Below are 13,200 nucleotides of genomic sequence, written 5' to 3' on the forward strand. Positions count from 1 at the left end.
ATTTACCGAACGCGTCGTGTTAGGCCTCATTCCACTCGAATTTCCCTTTGGTTTTGAGGAGCTGGTAGAACGGCAAGCATTTATCTGTCGACCTGGATATAAACTGATTTAGGGCGGCTATCCGTCCGGTTAGCCACTGAACCTCTCTGGCACTTTTTGGCAAAGGTAGGTCAATGATCGCCTTGATCTGCTTCGGTTTCGCTTCAATGCCCCGCCGAGTTACTAGGTATCCCAAGAACTCCCCTGATTTCACTGCGAAGGTGCATTTGGCTGGGTTTAACTTCATTCCGTACTTATTCAGAGTGTCGAAGCATTGCCGGAGATGGGTGATGTGATCGCTGGCACGATGTGACTTGACGAGCATGTCGTCTATGTATACCTCCATGGTTCTACCGAGCTGCTCAGCGAACATTTTATTAACTAACCGCTGGTATGTTGGTCCCGCATAATTTAAACCAAAGGGCATGTCCTTGTAGCAATACGTTCCCCTATCAGTGATTAACGATGTCTTTTCCTGGTCGTCTTTATGCATCAGGATTTGGTTATATCCTGAAAAGGCTAGCCACTCGGGGTATTTGACTTCTACAATGTATCCGGTGACTTCTACAATGTCAACTTCGTCGTTTACTGTTTGCGATCTTTCGGGGCCTAGCTTGCGTCTTTTCTGTTTGACCGGCTTGTGTGTTGGATCGACATTGAGCTCGTGAGTTGTAACGGTCGGATCAATTCCTTTCATATCGGTTACTGTCCATGCGAACGTTGAGATGTTTGTCTTGAGGAAGAGGATCAGCTCGGTGCGCATGGCTGTGGTTATTTCCGTTCCGATATTGACACATCGTTTTCCGTCGGCCTCGTCAAGGCTTACTTCTTCCGTTGCGGTGACGCCCTGTTGGATCGGGGTCGGTCTTCCATCGGTCGGCGACGAGTCATCGTTGCCGACCTGCTGCTTTGGTTGATATAACTTCTTCGTTGTACGAATTTTGTGTTTGATCAGGAAGCAAGTTCTCGCGCTCTGCTGGTTGCCGCGCAGTGTAAACACACCTTTTGGGGTTGGGAATTTCATGCATTGATGGTACGTAGATGGGACTTCCCTCATCTTGTAGAGCCATGGTGTTCCGAGGATGACATTGTAGATGGTAGGCCTGTCGATGATGGCGTACGGGGAATACCTTGCCATTCCTCCGACAAAGATCAGCAGGTCAATAGTACCGACCGACATGAGATGATCTCCGTCGAAACCGGTCAGAGAGTTGCACTCTGGCCTTATTTCGCTCTCGCCGATCTCCATTTGTGCCAGGACGTTTCTGAAGATCACATTTACCGAACTTCCGGTATCGATCAAGATTCTCGTAACTTCGCTTTCACAGATTAGAAGTTCGACGACCAGAGAGTCGTTATGTGGGAGATCTAAACCCTCCAGATCGCTGTCGTCGAAGGCTATCGACGTGTTTTCGGAACCGATCTTTGATGGCCATGATTTCTTCATTTCAGCTTTCTTGGTATAGTCTCTTGTTGACCTGACCGAATTGTTGCACCCTGCTAGCCGGCCCATGATCATGTTTATCAGTCTTACTACTGGGGGACGGTGGTCGGGCTGATGATCTGGGCGTGGCCGTTTTTCGTGATTGACATCATCGGGGATTTCTATCTCGTCCTCACCTTGGTAAGCGAGTGTCTTTGAGTCTTTTACAAATTTGCGGGCGATATTCTCAGCTCTTTTGGTATCGCTCTTTCTGGGTCGGGGTGTCTTGCTTCTGTCAGACTCGACTACTAACGCACCCTTTTTGTATCGCTCCATCAGGATTGTTTGGAGGTAACGGCACTCCTCGGTTGAATGTGTGGTACTCTGATGGAAGTCGCAATATTGATATGTGCTGCTCTCACCTCCTTCCTTTCTAATGTACTTAGTTTCACCAATCGGGAAGGTTCGGCGAGTTCGTTCTGGGTTTCGGGAGAAGTGCTGGCGCGGCTCAACGTGTTCGACCTTTGGAGCTGTGATTGTTGGTTGCTTGGCTGCGACGCTTGTTTCTGTGGCATGATTCTTAGCGTTGACCACCTTTTCTTCTTCGACTTCTATGTGCTTCGCAGCTCGTAGTAGCGCGTCGGCTATGGTTTCTACATGGGTCAAGGACAGCTCTTCTTTAAACCGAGATTCATACCACAGCGTGTTTTTGAGTGCATCGATAGCTGCAGCATCTGGAATTGAGACGTTAACGACGACTTCTTTAAGACGTCCGATGAAAGATCGAAGTGATTCGTTTCGCCCTTTAGTCAGTGCGTACAGATCGGCATGGGAGTTCTTGTTTTCCATCAAAACGGAAAACTGCTTTAAAAACTCAGTTATCAGTTCCTTGATACTATCAATCGATCCAGATGGGAGCCGCGGAAACCAACTCAAAGCTGCTCCAGTCAAGTGCTCGGCGAAGACTTGGCATGCTCCAGCATCGTATTCTGTCGGGCTGAACTGTAGGGGGCCGAGTGCTACCCCAAAAGTGAGCAGAAAGTCTCGTGGGCCGACTGTCCCATCGTAGTAACCCAGCCTTGGCTTGACCGCTCGCTTTACTTGTGTGGTTGCAAGCCTCACCGAGAATGGGGTTCGCTGAGTTGCCTCGAGCATGAGATTTACCTCTGGTGCTCTACTCGTCGCTTTATGAAATATAGTCTCCATCTCTTGCATCTTTTCCCTAATTTGCTTTAGCTCGGCATCCTTGGCGTTGTCACTCTGTTCAACGATACGCGGGTTAGGGTCGCGCTCGGGTCCGCCAGTTTCCGCAGACGGCCTTGGCATCATTCTGACCTGTGCTGCGGTTAATGCGTCCAATCGAGTATTGGTTTGCTGTTCCTGTTGGTCGAGGTGTGCTAAGATCCCGGGGAATAGCTCGTCTATGCTGGAGACGGGCTGGCTATTGATCAGGGTGAGTTGCGCTGGGTTCAGAGTCGGTTCTGTGATCGTCGGGCTCGCTAGATTTCTTGCGATGACGAACGCTTCTGGACTCTCCGCTGTAGCAGCCTTTCTTGGAGCGTCCGGGTTTGGGAGGACCGCCTGTCCTACTTGACCCGTTGTCGGGGTTGTTGTTCCCCCTGACGATTCGGCTTCCTTGCTTCCTTCCTTTGTGGCTATGGTCATCTTGCGTATCTATTGTAGGTCCGTTCTTAAAACTTTCAAAGAGAATCTCGACTTGGTTCCCTCTTCCTGGCGTGCCAAATTGTTGATGTCTAAATAGGTCCAATTAAAGTGTTTTATTTCGGTATTTAGAGGGTCGAAGTTCTCTTTTATATATGAAAAAGTCGGGCTACAATTGGTAACGACGAGCTACGAAATGACGAAAAAGAAACAATTGACGAACTTCGAGCTCGTCAATTCGATACTGCGAGAACCTGTTCTCTTGTACGAATTTCCTCCCCGTTTTCTGTGTCCCTACGCCGTAAGCCGTACATTCACTATTTATAGATTACTGTGTCGGTTCGTCATCTGAAAAGACCAAAGTACCCTGCTCGGCCTATTAATCTTTTTGGGTTTTTTCTGGACTAGGCCTATTGTTGGAGTGAAATCCACCCCTAACAGGGTGATAGAAAAATCTTATCAGCAATCCAAACAGAGTCTCTTCAGTAACTATTCCCTTCAGTGATAGCGTTTTCAATTCTGTTGCTTATAAGATTCAGAGAAGAACTCAGCGCTGAGTANTTTTTGAGTGCATCGATAGCTGCAGCATCTGGAATTGAGACGTTAACGACGACTTCTTTAAGACGTCCGATGAAAGATCGAAGTGATTCGTTTCGCCCTTTAGTCAGTGCGTACAGATCGGCATGGGAGTTCTTGTTTTCCATCAAAACGGAAAACTGCTTTAAAAACTCAGTTATCAGTTCCTTGATACTATCAATCGATCCAGATGGGAGCCGCGGAAACCAACTCAAAGCTGCTCCAGTCAAGTGCTCGGCGAAGACTTGGCATGCTCCAGCATCGTATTCTGTCGGGCTGAACTGTAGGGGGCCGAGTGCTACCCCAAAAGTGAGCAGAAAGTCTCGTGGGCCGACTGTCCCATCGTAGTAACCCAGCCTTGGCTTGACCGCTCGCTTTACTTGTGTGGTTGCAAGCCTCACCGAGAATGGGGTTCGCTGAGTTGCCTCGAGCATGAGATTTACCTCTGGTGCTCTACTCGTCGCTTTATGAAATATAGTCTCCATCTCTTGCATCTTTTCCCTAATTTGCTTTAGCTCGGCATCCTTGGCGTTGTCACTCTGTTCAACGATACGCGGGTTAGGGTCGCGCTCGGGTCCGCCAGTTTCCGCAGACGGCCTTGGCATCATTCTGACCTGTGCTGCGGTTAATGCGTCCAATCGAGTATTGGTTTGCTGTTCCTGTTGGTCGAGGTGTGCTAAGATCCCGGGGAATAGCTCGTCTATGCTGGAGACGGGCTGGCTATTGATCAGGGTGAGTTGCGCTGGGTTCAGAGTCGGTTCTGTGATCGTCGGGCTCGCTAGATTTCTTGCGATGACGAACGCTTCTGGACTCTCCGCTGTAGCAGCCTTTCTTGGAGCGTCCGGGTTTGGGAGGACCGCCTGTCCTACTTGACCCGTTGTCGGGGTTGTTGTTCCCCCTGACGATTCGGCTTCCTTGCTTCCTTCCTTTGTGGCTATGGTCATCTTGCGTATCTATTGTAGGTCCGTTCTTAAAACTTTCAAAGAGAATCTCGACTTGGTTCCCTCTTCCTGGCGTGCCAAATTGTTGATGTCTAAATAGGTCCAATTAAAGTGTTTTATTTCGGTATTTAGAGGGTCGAAGTTCTCTTTTATATATGAAAAAGTCGGGCTACAATTGGTAACGACGAGCTACGAAATGACGAAAAAGAAACAATTGACGAACTTCGAGCTCGTCAATTCGATACTGCGAGAACCTGTTCTCTTGTACGAATTTCCTCCCCGTTTTCTGTGTCCCTACGCCGTAAGCCGTACATTCACTATTTATAGATTACTGTGTCGGTTCGTCATCTGAAAAGACCAAAGTACCCTGCTCGGCCTATTAATCTTTTTGGGTTTTTTCTGGACTAGGCCTATTGTTGGAGTGAAATCCACCCCTAACAGGGTGATAGAAAAATCTTATCAGCAATCCAAACAGAGTCTCTTCAGTAACTATTCCCTTCAGTGATAGCGTTTTCAATTCTGTTGCTTATAAGATTCAGAGAAGAACTCAGCGCTGAGTATGGATTTTTCACCTTTGTTAACGAATCTTGAGGGAGATTTCGATAAAAATAATAATGCTTCTTCTGCAACAGAAATTGATGATACTTTAGAGCACTTAGATGATACTAAGCAGATAAGTAAACTAAAACCTCCGAATGATTTTTCACCTTTTTTACTCTTTTTTTCTTATTCTTGTTGCAATGGGATTCGAATGATGTGGATGCTTGTAATTTGGCTATGAAGTCACTTCATGAAAACTCAGATTTTTTTCCTGTATACCGATCAGGAAGTTGTGATGAGCAAGGGGCAAAACAGTTCATGGAATATGAACACATTTGCATCGATGATCTTGTTGATCATCTTGATTCAACTGTTGGATGCTCTTCTCTTGGAGCCTTCTATGGGGTGAGTCATGACCCTGATTCTTCGTTTCAAGGGTATTAATTTAGAAAAATTCTATAATAACATTCTTGATNATACCACAGCGTGTTTTTGAGTGCATCGATAGCTGCAGCATCTGGAATTGAGACGTTAACGACGACTTCTTTAAGACGTCCGATGAAAGATCGAAGTGATTCGTTTCGCCCTTTAGTCAGTGCGTACAGATCGGCATGGGAGTTCTTGTTTTCCATCAAAACGGAAAACTGCTTTAAAAACTCAGTTATCAGTTCCTTGATACTATCAATCGATCCAGATGGGAGCCGCGGAAACCAACTCAAAGCTGCTCCAGTCAAGTGCTCGGCGAAGACTTGGCATGCTCCAGCATCGTATTCTGTCGGGCTGAACTGTAGGGGGCCGAGTGCTACCCCAAAAGTGAGCAGAAAGTCTCGTGGGCCGACTGTCCCATCGTAGTAACCCAGCCTTGGCTTGACCGCTCGCTTTACTTGTGTGGTTGCAAGCCTCACCGAGAATGGGGTTCGCTGAGTTGCCTCGAGCATGAGATTTACCTCTGGTGCTCTACTCGTCGCTTTATGAAATATAGTCTCCATCTCTTGCATCTTTTCCCTAATTTGCTTTAGCTCGGCATCCTTGGCGTTGTCACTCTGTTCAACGATACGCGGGTTAGGGTCGCGCTCGGGTCCGCCAGTTTCCGCAGACGGCCTTGGCATCATTCTGACCTGTGCTGCGGTTAATGCGTCCAATCGAGTATTGGTTTGCTGTTCCTGTTGGTCGAGGTGTGCTAAGATCCCGGGGAATAGCTCGTCTATGCTGGAGACGGGCTGGCTATTGATCAGGGTGAGTTGCGCTGGGTTCAGAGTCGGTTCTGTGATCGTCGGGCTCGCTAGATTTCTTGCGATGACGAACGCTTCTGGACTCTCCGCTGTAGCAGCCTTTCTTGGAGCGTCCGGGTTTGGGAGGACCGCCTGTCCTACTTGACCCGTTGTCGGGGTTGTTGTTCCCCCTGACGATTCGGCTTCCTTGCTTCCTTCCTTTGTGGCTATGGTCATCTTGCGTATCTATTGTAGGTCCGTTCTTAAAACTTTCAAAGAGAATCTCGACTTGGTTCCCTCTTCCTGGCGTGCCAAATTGTTGATGTCTAAATAGGTCCAATTAAAGTGTTTTATTTCGGTATTTAGAGGGTCGAAGTTCTCTTTTATATATGAAAAAGTCGGGCTACAATTGGTAACGACGAGCTACGAAATGACGAAAAAGAAACAATTGACGAACTTCGAGCTCGTCAATTCGATACTGCGAGAACCTGTTCTCTTGTACGAATTTCCTCCCCGTTTTCTGTGTCCCTACGCCGTAAGCCGTACATTCACTATTTATAGATTACTGTGTCGGTTCGTCATCTGAAAAGACCAAAGTACCCTGCTCGGCCTATTAATCTTTTTGGGTTTTTTCTGGACTAGGCCTATTGTTGGAGTGAAATCCACCCCTAACAGGGTGATAGAAAAATCTTATCAGCAATCCAAACAGAGTCTCTTCAGTAACTATTCCCTTCAGTGATAGCGTTTTCAATTCTGTTGCTTATAAGATTCAGAGAAGAACTCAGCGCTGAGTATGGATTTTTCACCTTTGTTAACGAATCTTGAGGGAGATTTCGATAAAAATAATAATGCTTCTTCTGCAACAGAAATTGATGATACTTTAGAGCACTTAGATGATACTAAGCAGATAAGTAAACTAAAACCTCCGAATGATTTTTCACCTTTTTTACTCTTTTTTTCTTATTCTTGTTGCAATGGGATTCGAATGATGTGGATGCTTGTAATTTGGCTATGAAGTCACTTCATGAAAACTCAGATTTTTTTCCTGTATACCGATCAGGAAGTTGTGATGAGCAAGGGGCAAAACAGTTCATGGAATATGAACACATTTGCATCGATGATCTTGTTGATCATCTTGATTCAACTGTTGGATGCTCTTCTCTTGGAGCCTTCTATGGGGTGAGTCATGACCCTGATTCTTCGTTTCAAGGGTATTAATTTAGAAAAATTCTATAATAACATTCTTGATGGTGTCCTTTGGCAGGTATTTGATGGAAGCAGATTTATCAGTGAGAGTGGCTTCACTTCTTCAGACACACTCAAAGCTGTCCCTAGAGAATAGTCAGTTGAAGAAGCAAGTGGAGATATTATAGCATTGAAAGCTCATGAGGGAAGGTAAATAGAAACATGACATAAATGACATTCAAAATAAAGATAGTCTTCTAGTTCCATTTGGATAGTCTTCTAGTTCCATTTGGTTTGATGGGAAATTCCAAAGTAGACTGTTCGCAGGGTTGTCATTCTGCTTCTGTGTTGGCAATTTGGTCATAATTTTAAAATCGTAAACCTAAATTAAGATTTGTTTTTTTCTGTGGTTTTGTATGTCTGTTGTGAATCTTTCCACCAAGTTCCATAATTTTCTGGGTTGTNTAGGGGGCCGAGTGCTACCCCAAAAGTGAGCAGAAAGTCTCGTGGGCCGACTGTCCCATCGTAGTAACCCAGCCTTGGCTTGACCGCTCGCTTTACTTGTGTGGTTGCAAGCCTCACCGAGAATGGGGTTCGCTGAGTTGCCTCGAGCATGAGATTTACCTCTGGTGCTCTACTCGTCGCTTTATGAAATATAGTCTCCATCTCTTGCATCTTTTCCCTAATTTGCTTTAGCTCGGCATCCTTGGCGTTGTCACTCTGTTCAACGATACGCGGGTTAGGGTCGCGCTCGGGTCCGCCAGTTTCCGCAGACGGCCTTGGCATCATTCTGACCTGTGCTGCGGTTAATGCGTCCAATCGAGTATTGGTTTGCTGTTCCTGTTGGTCGAGGTGTGCTAAGATCCCGGGGAATAGCTCGTCTATGCTGGAGACGGGCTGGCTATTGATCAGGGTGAGTTGCGCTGGGTTCAGAGTCGGTTCTGTGATCGTCGGGCTCGCTAGATTTCTTGCGATGACGAACGCTTCTGGACTCTCCGCTGTAGCAGCCTTTCTTGGAGCGTCCGGGTTTGGGAGGACCGCCTGTCCTACTTGACCCGTTGTCGGGGTTGTTGTTCCCCCTGACGATTCGGCTTCCTTGCTTCCTTCCTTTGTGGCTATGGTCATCTTGCGTATCTATTGTAGGTCCGTTCTTAAAACTTTCAAAGAGAATCTCGACTTGGTTCCCTCTTCCTGGCGTGCCAAATTGTTGATGTCTAAATAGGTCCAATTAAAGTGTTTTATTTCGGTATTTAGAGGGTCGAAGTTCTCTTTTATATATGAAAAAGTCGGGCTACAATTGGTAACGACGAGCTACGAAATGACGAAAAAGAAACAATTGACGAACTTCGAGCTCGTCAATTCGATACTGCGAGAACCTGTTCTCTTGTACGAATTTCCTCCCCGTTTTCTGTGTCCCTACGCCGTAAGCCGTACATTCACTATTTATAGATTACTGTGTCGGTTCGTCATCTGAAAAGACCAAAGTACCCTGCTCGGCCTATTAATCTTTTTGGGTTTTTTCTGGACTAGGCCTATTGTTGGAGTGAAATCCACCCCTAACAGGGTGATAGAAAAATCTTATCAGCAATCCAAACAGAGTCTCTTCAGTAACTATTCCCTTCAGTGATAGCGTTTTCAATTCTGTTGCTTATAAGATTCAGAGAAGAACTCAGCGCTGAGTATGGATTTTTCACCTTTGTTAACGAATCTTGAGGGAGATTTCGATAAAAATAATAATGCTTCTTCTGCAACAGAAATTGATGATACTTTAGAGCACTTAGATGATACTAAGCAGATAAGTAAACTAAAACCTCCGAATGATTTTTCACCTTTTTTACTCTTTTTTTCTTATTCTTGTTGCAATGGGATTCGAATGATGTGGATGCTTGTAATTTGGCTATGAAGTCACTTCATGAAAACTCAGATTTTTTTCCTGTATACCGATCAGGAAGTTGTGATGAGCAAGGGGCAAAACAGTTCATGGAATATGAACACATTTGCATCGATGATCTTGTTGATCATCTTGATTCAACTGTTGGATGCTCTTCTCTTGGAGCCTTCTATGGGGTGAGTCATGACCCTGATTCTTCGTTTCAAGGGTATTAATTTAGAAAAATTCTATAATAACATTCTTGATGGTGTCCTTTGGCAGGTATTTGATGGAAGCAGATTTATCAGTGAGAGTGGCTTCACTTCTTCAGACACACTCAAAGCTGTCCCTAGAGAATAGTCAGTTGAAGAAGCAAGTGGAGATATTATAGCATTGAAAGCTCATGAGGGAAGGTAAATAGAAACATGACATAAATGACATTCAAAATAAAGATAGTCTTCTAGTTCCATTTGGATAGTCTTCTAGTTCCATTTGGTTTGATGGGAAATTCCAAAGTAGACTGTTCGCAGGGTTGTCATTCTGCTTCTGTGTTGGCAATTTGGTCATAATTTTAAAATCGTAAACCTAAATTAAGATTTGTTTTTTTCTGTGGTTTTGTATGTCTGTTGTGAATCTTTCCACCAAGTTCCATAATTTTCTGGGTTGTTTTGGCACTCTGTTTGTACTCTGCATCAAGACAGACGAATTTAGTAGGTTTATGGCTTCATTGACTCTTCTAGTTTAAGTGATTGGAAAGTGAAAACGCTTCTAGTTTTGAATCAATATATGTGAATGAAGTCATACAGACTATATGATGCACTATACGGTTATGAAATTGATGATTACTTGGTTTAATGTTTTTGCCTTTGTATTGGGAGTTTATTGTATACAGTTTGTCCCTTCTTGGTTCTTGTAAAGNTAGCTCGGCATCCTTGGCGTTGTCACTCTGTTCAACGATACGCGGGTTAGGGTCGCGCTCGGGTCCGCCAGTTTCCGCAGACGGCCTTGGCATCATTCTGACCTGTGCTGCGGTTAATGCGTCCAATCGAGTATTGGTTTGCTGTTCCTGTTGGTCGAGGTGTGCTAAGATCCCGGGGAATAGCTCGTCTATGCTGGAGACGGGCTGGCTATTGATCAGGGTGAGTTGCGCTGGGTTCAGAGTCGGTTCTGTGATCGTCGGGCTCGCTAGATTTCTTGCGATGACGAACGCTTCTGGACTCTCCGCTGTAGCAGCCTTTCTTGGAGCGTCCGGGTTTGGGAGGACCGCCTGTCCTACTTGACCCGTTGTCGGGGTTGTTGTTCCCCCTGACGATTCGGCTTCCTTGCTTCCTTCCTTTGTGGCTATGGTCATCTTGCGTATCTATTGTAGGTCCGTTCTTAAAACTTTCAAAGAGAATCTCGACTTGGTTCCCTCTTCCTGGCGTGCCAAATTGTTGATGTCTAAATAGGTCCAATTAAAGTGTTTTATTTCGGTATTTAGAGGGTCGAAGTTCTCTTTTATATATGAAAAAGTCGGGCTACAATTGGTAACGACGAGCTACGAAATGACGAAAAAGAAACAATTGACGAACTTCGAGCTCGTCAATTCGATACTGCGAGAACCTGTTCTCTTGTACGAATTTCCTCCCCGTTTTCTGTGTCCCTACGCCGTAAGCCGTACATTCACTATTTATAGATTACTGTGTCGGTTCGTCATCTGAAAAGACCAAAGTACCCTGCTCGGCCTATTAATCTTTTTGGGTTTTTTCTGGACTAGGCCTATTGTTGGAGTGAAATCCACCCCTAACAGGGTGATAGAAAAATCTTATCAGCAATCCAAACAGAGTCTCTTCAGTAACTATTCCCTTCAGTGATAGCGTTTTCAATTCTGTTGCTTATAAGATTCAGAGAAGAACTCAGCGCTGAGTATGGATTTTTCACCTTTGTTAACGAATCTTGAGGGAGATTTCGATAAAAATAATAATGCTTCTTCTGCAACAGAAATTGATGATACTTTAGAGCACTTAGATGATACTAAGCAGATAAGTAAACTAAAACCTCCGAATGATTTTTCACCTTTTTTACTCTTTTTTTCTTATTCTTGTTGCAATGGGATTCGAATGATGTGGATGCTTGTAATTTGGCTATGAAGTCACTTCATGAAAACTCAGATTTTTTTCCTGTATACCGATCAGGAAGTTGTGATGAGCAAGGGGCAAAACAGTTCATGGAATATGAACACATTTGCATCGATGATCTTGTTGATCATCTTGATTCAACTGTTGGATGCTCTTCTCTTGGAGCCTTCTATGGGGTGAGTCATGACCCTGATTCTTCGTTTCAAGGGTATTAATTTAGAAAAATTCTATAATAACATTCTTGATGGTGTCCTTTGGCAGGTATTTGATGGAAGCAGATTTATCAGTGAGAGTGGCTTCACTTCTTCAGACACACTCAAAGCTGTCCCTAGAGAATAGTCAGTTGAAGAAGCAAGTGGAGATATTATAGCATTGAAAGCTCATGAGGGAAGGTAAATAGAAACATGACATAAATGACATTCAAAATAAAGATAGTCTTCTAGTTCCATTTGGATAGTCTTCTAGTTCCATTTGGTTTGATGGGAAATTCCAAAGTAGACTGTTCGCAGGGTTGTCATTCTGCTTCTGTGTTGGCAATTTGGTCATAATTTTAAAATCGTAAACCTAAATTAAGATTTGTTTTTTTCTGTGGTTTTGTATGTCTGTTGTGAATCTTTCCACCAAGTTCCATAATTTTCTGGGTTGTTTTGGCACTCTGTTTGTACTCTGCATCAAGACAGACGAATTTAGTAGGTTTATGGCTTCATTGACTCTTCTAGTTTAAGTGATTGGAAAGTGAAAACGCTTCTAGTTTTGAATCAATATATGTGAATGAAGTCATACAGACTATATGATGCACTATACGGTTATGAAATTGATGATTACTTGGTTTAATGTTTTTGCCTTTGTATTGGGAGTTTATTGTATACAGTTTGTCCCTTCTTGGTTCTTGTAAAGGTGTGATAATTTAAAATATTTCTCACTTGTTTAACACTTGCTTGTTTGGCTTTTGATGATTTCTCAGGCTACAATGCAAGTGTTTTGTGTGGTGAGTATAAGTTATCAAAGAAGGACCATCAGAGACTAAAATCTGGATTGGGATACTTAGGGTGCAATAACAACAATTAGCTCTAGTGAATTATATAGTCTTGTTGTATATCTCTATTTGTGTGGTTGGATAAATACAAATTACAACATCCTCTGTTGCTAAATTGTTGTTTTGGAACTTATAAAATTATCATTTTACTCTTCATCGACTTTTTGAGTAACTTCATACCACCGTTAGAGTTATTGTGCATATATCCCATTGTCTTGATCACTTGTATAAACCGACAAGTCAATTGCCTCAAACTCCATTACAACATGTGCATAGAACCATGCAAATGAAAACAACATGGCTTGTTTTTAGATCATGGAGATAAGTATTAGCTAACTTTCTTAGCCCATCCTTAGGCCATACAAAAAAATTGCAATCATAGTGATCTCCATCAACACTTGACCAACATATATTACTATATCCAACTTGGGAAACATGAATAAATCAACACATTCTGTTTTCAATAGATTTGATGATTATAAGCCAAATTCTAAGGAGTCTTGCACATGGAGATTAACTTCGATTTGCAAGCCATTAGTTGCATTGGTTTGCTTGCAATTAAATCGCTAATTCTCTTTAGTCTATTGGGAAATCCACTTA

General features: G+C 43.9%; 1 long non-coding RNA gene across 1 annotated transcript; it reads left to right on the top strand.

The window, feature by feature from the left end:
- LOC104789790 lies at positions 10,388 to 12,756 on the top strand. The gene is made up of 3 exons (XR_768569.2): positions 10,388 to 11,740; positions 11,826 to 11,956; positions 12,529 to 12,756. It is a non-coding gene; the product is annotated as an uncharacterized LOC104789790 (long non-coding RNA).

This window comes from Camelina sativa, chromosome 1 (genome assembly GCF_000633955.1).
Source record: "Camelina sativa cultivar DH55 chromosome 1, Cs, whole genome shotgun sequence".
Taxonomy (NCBI): Eukaryota; Viridiplantae; Streptophyta; class Magnoliopsida; order Brassicales; family Brassicaceae; genus Camelina; species Camelina sativa.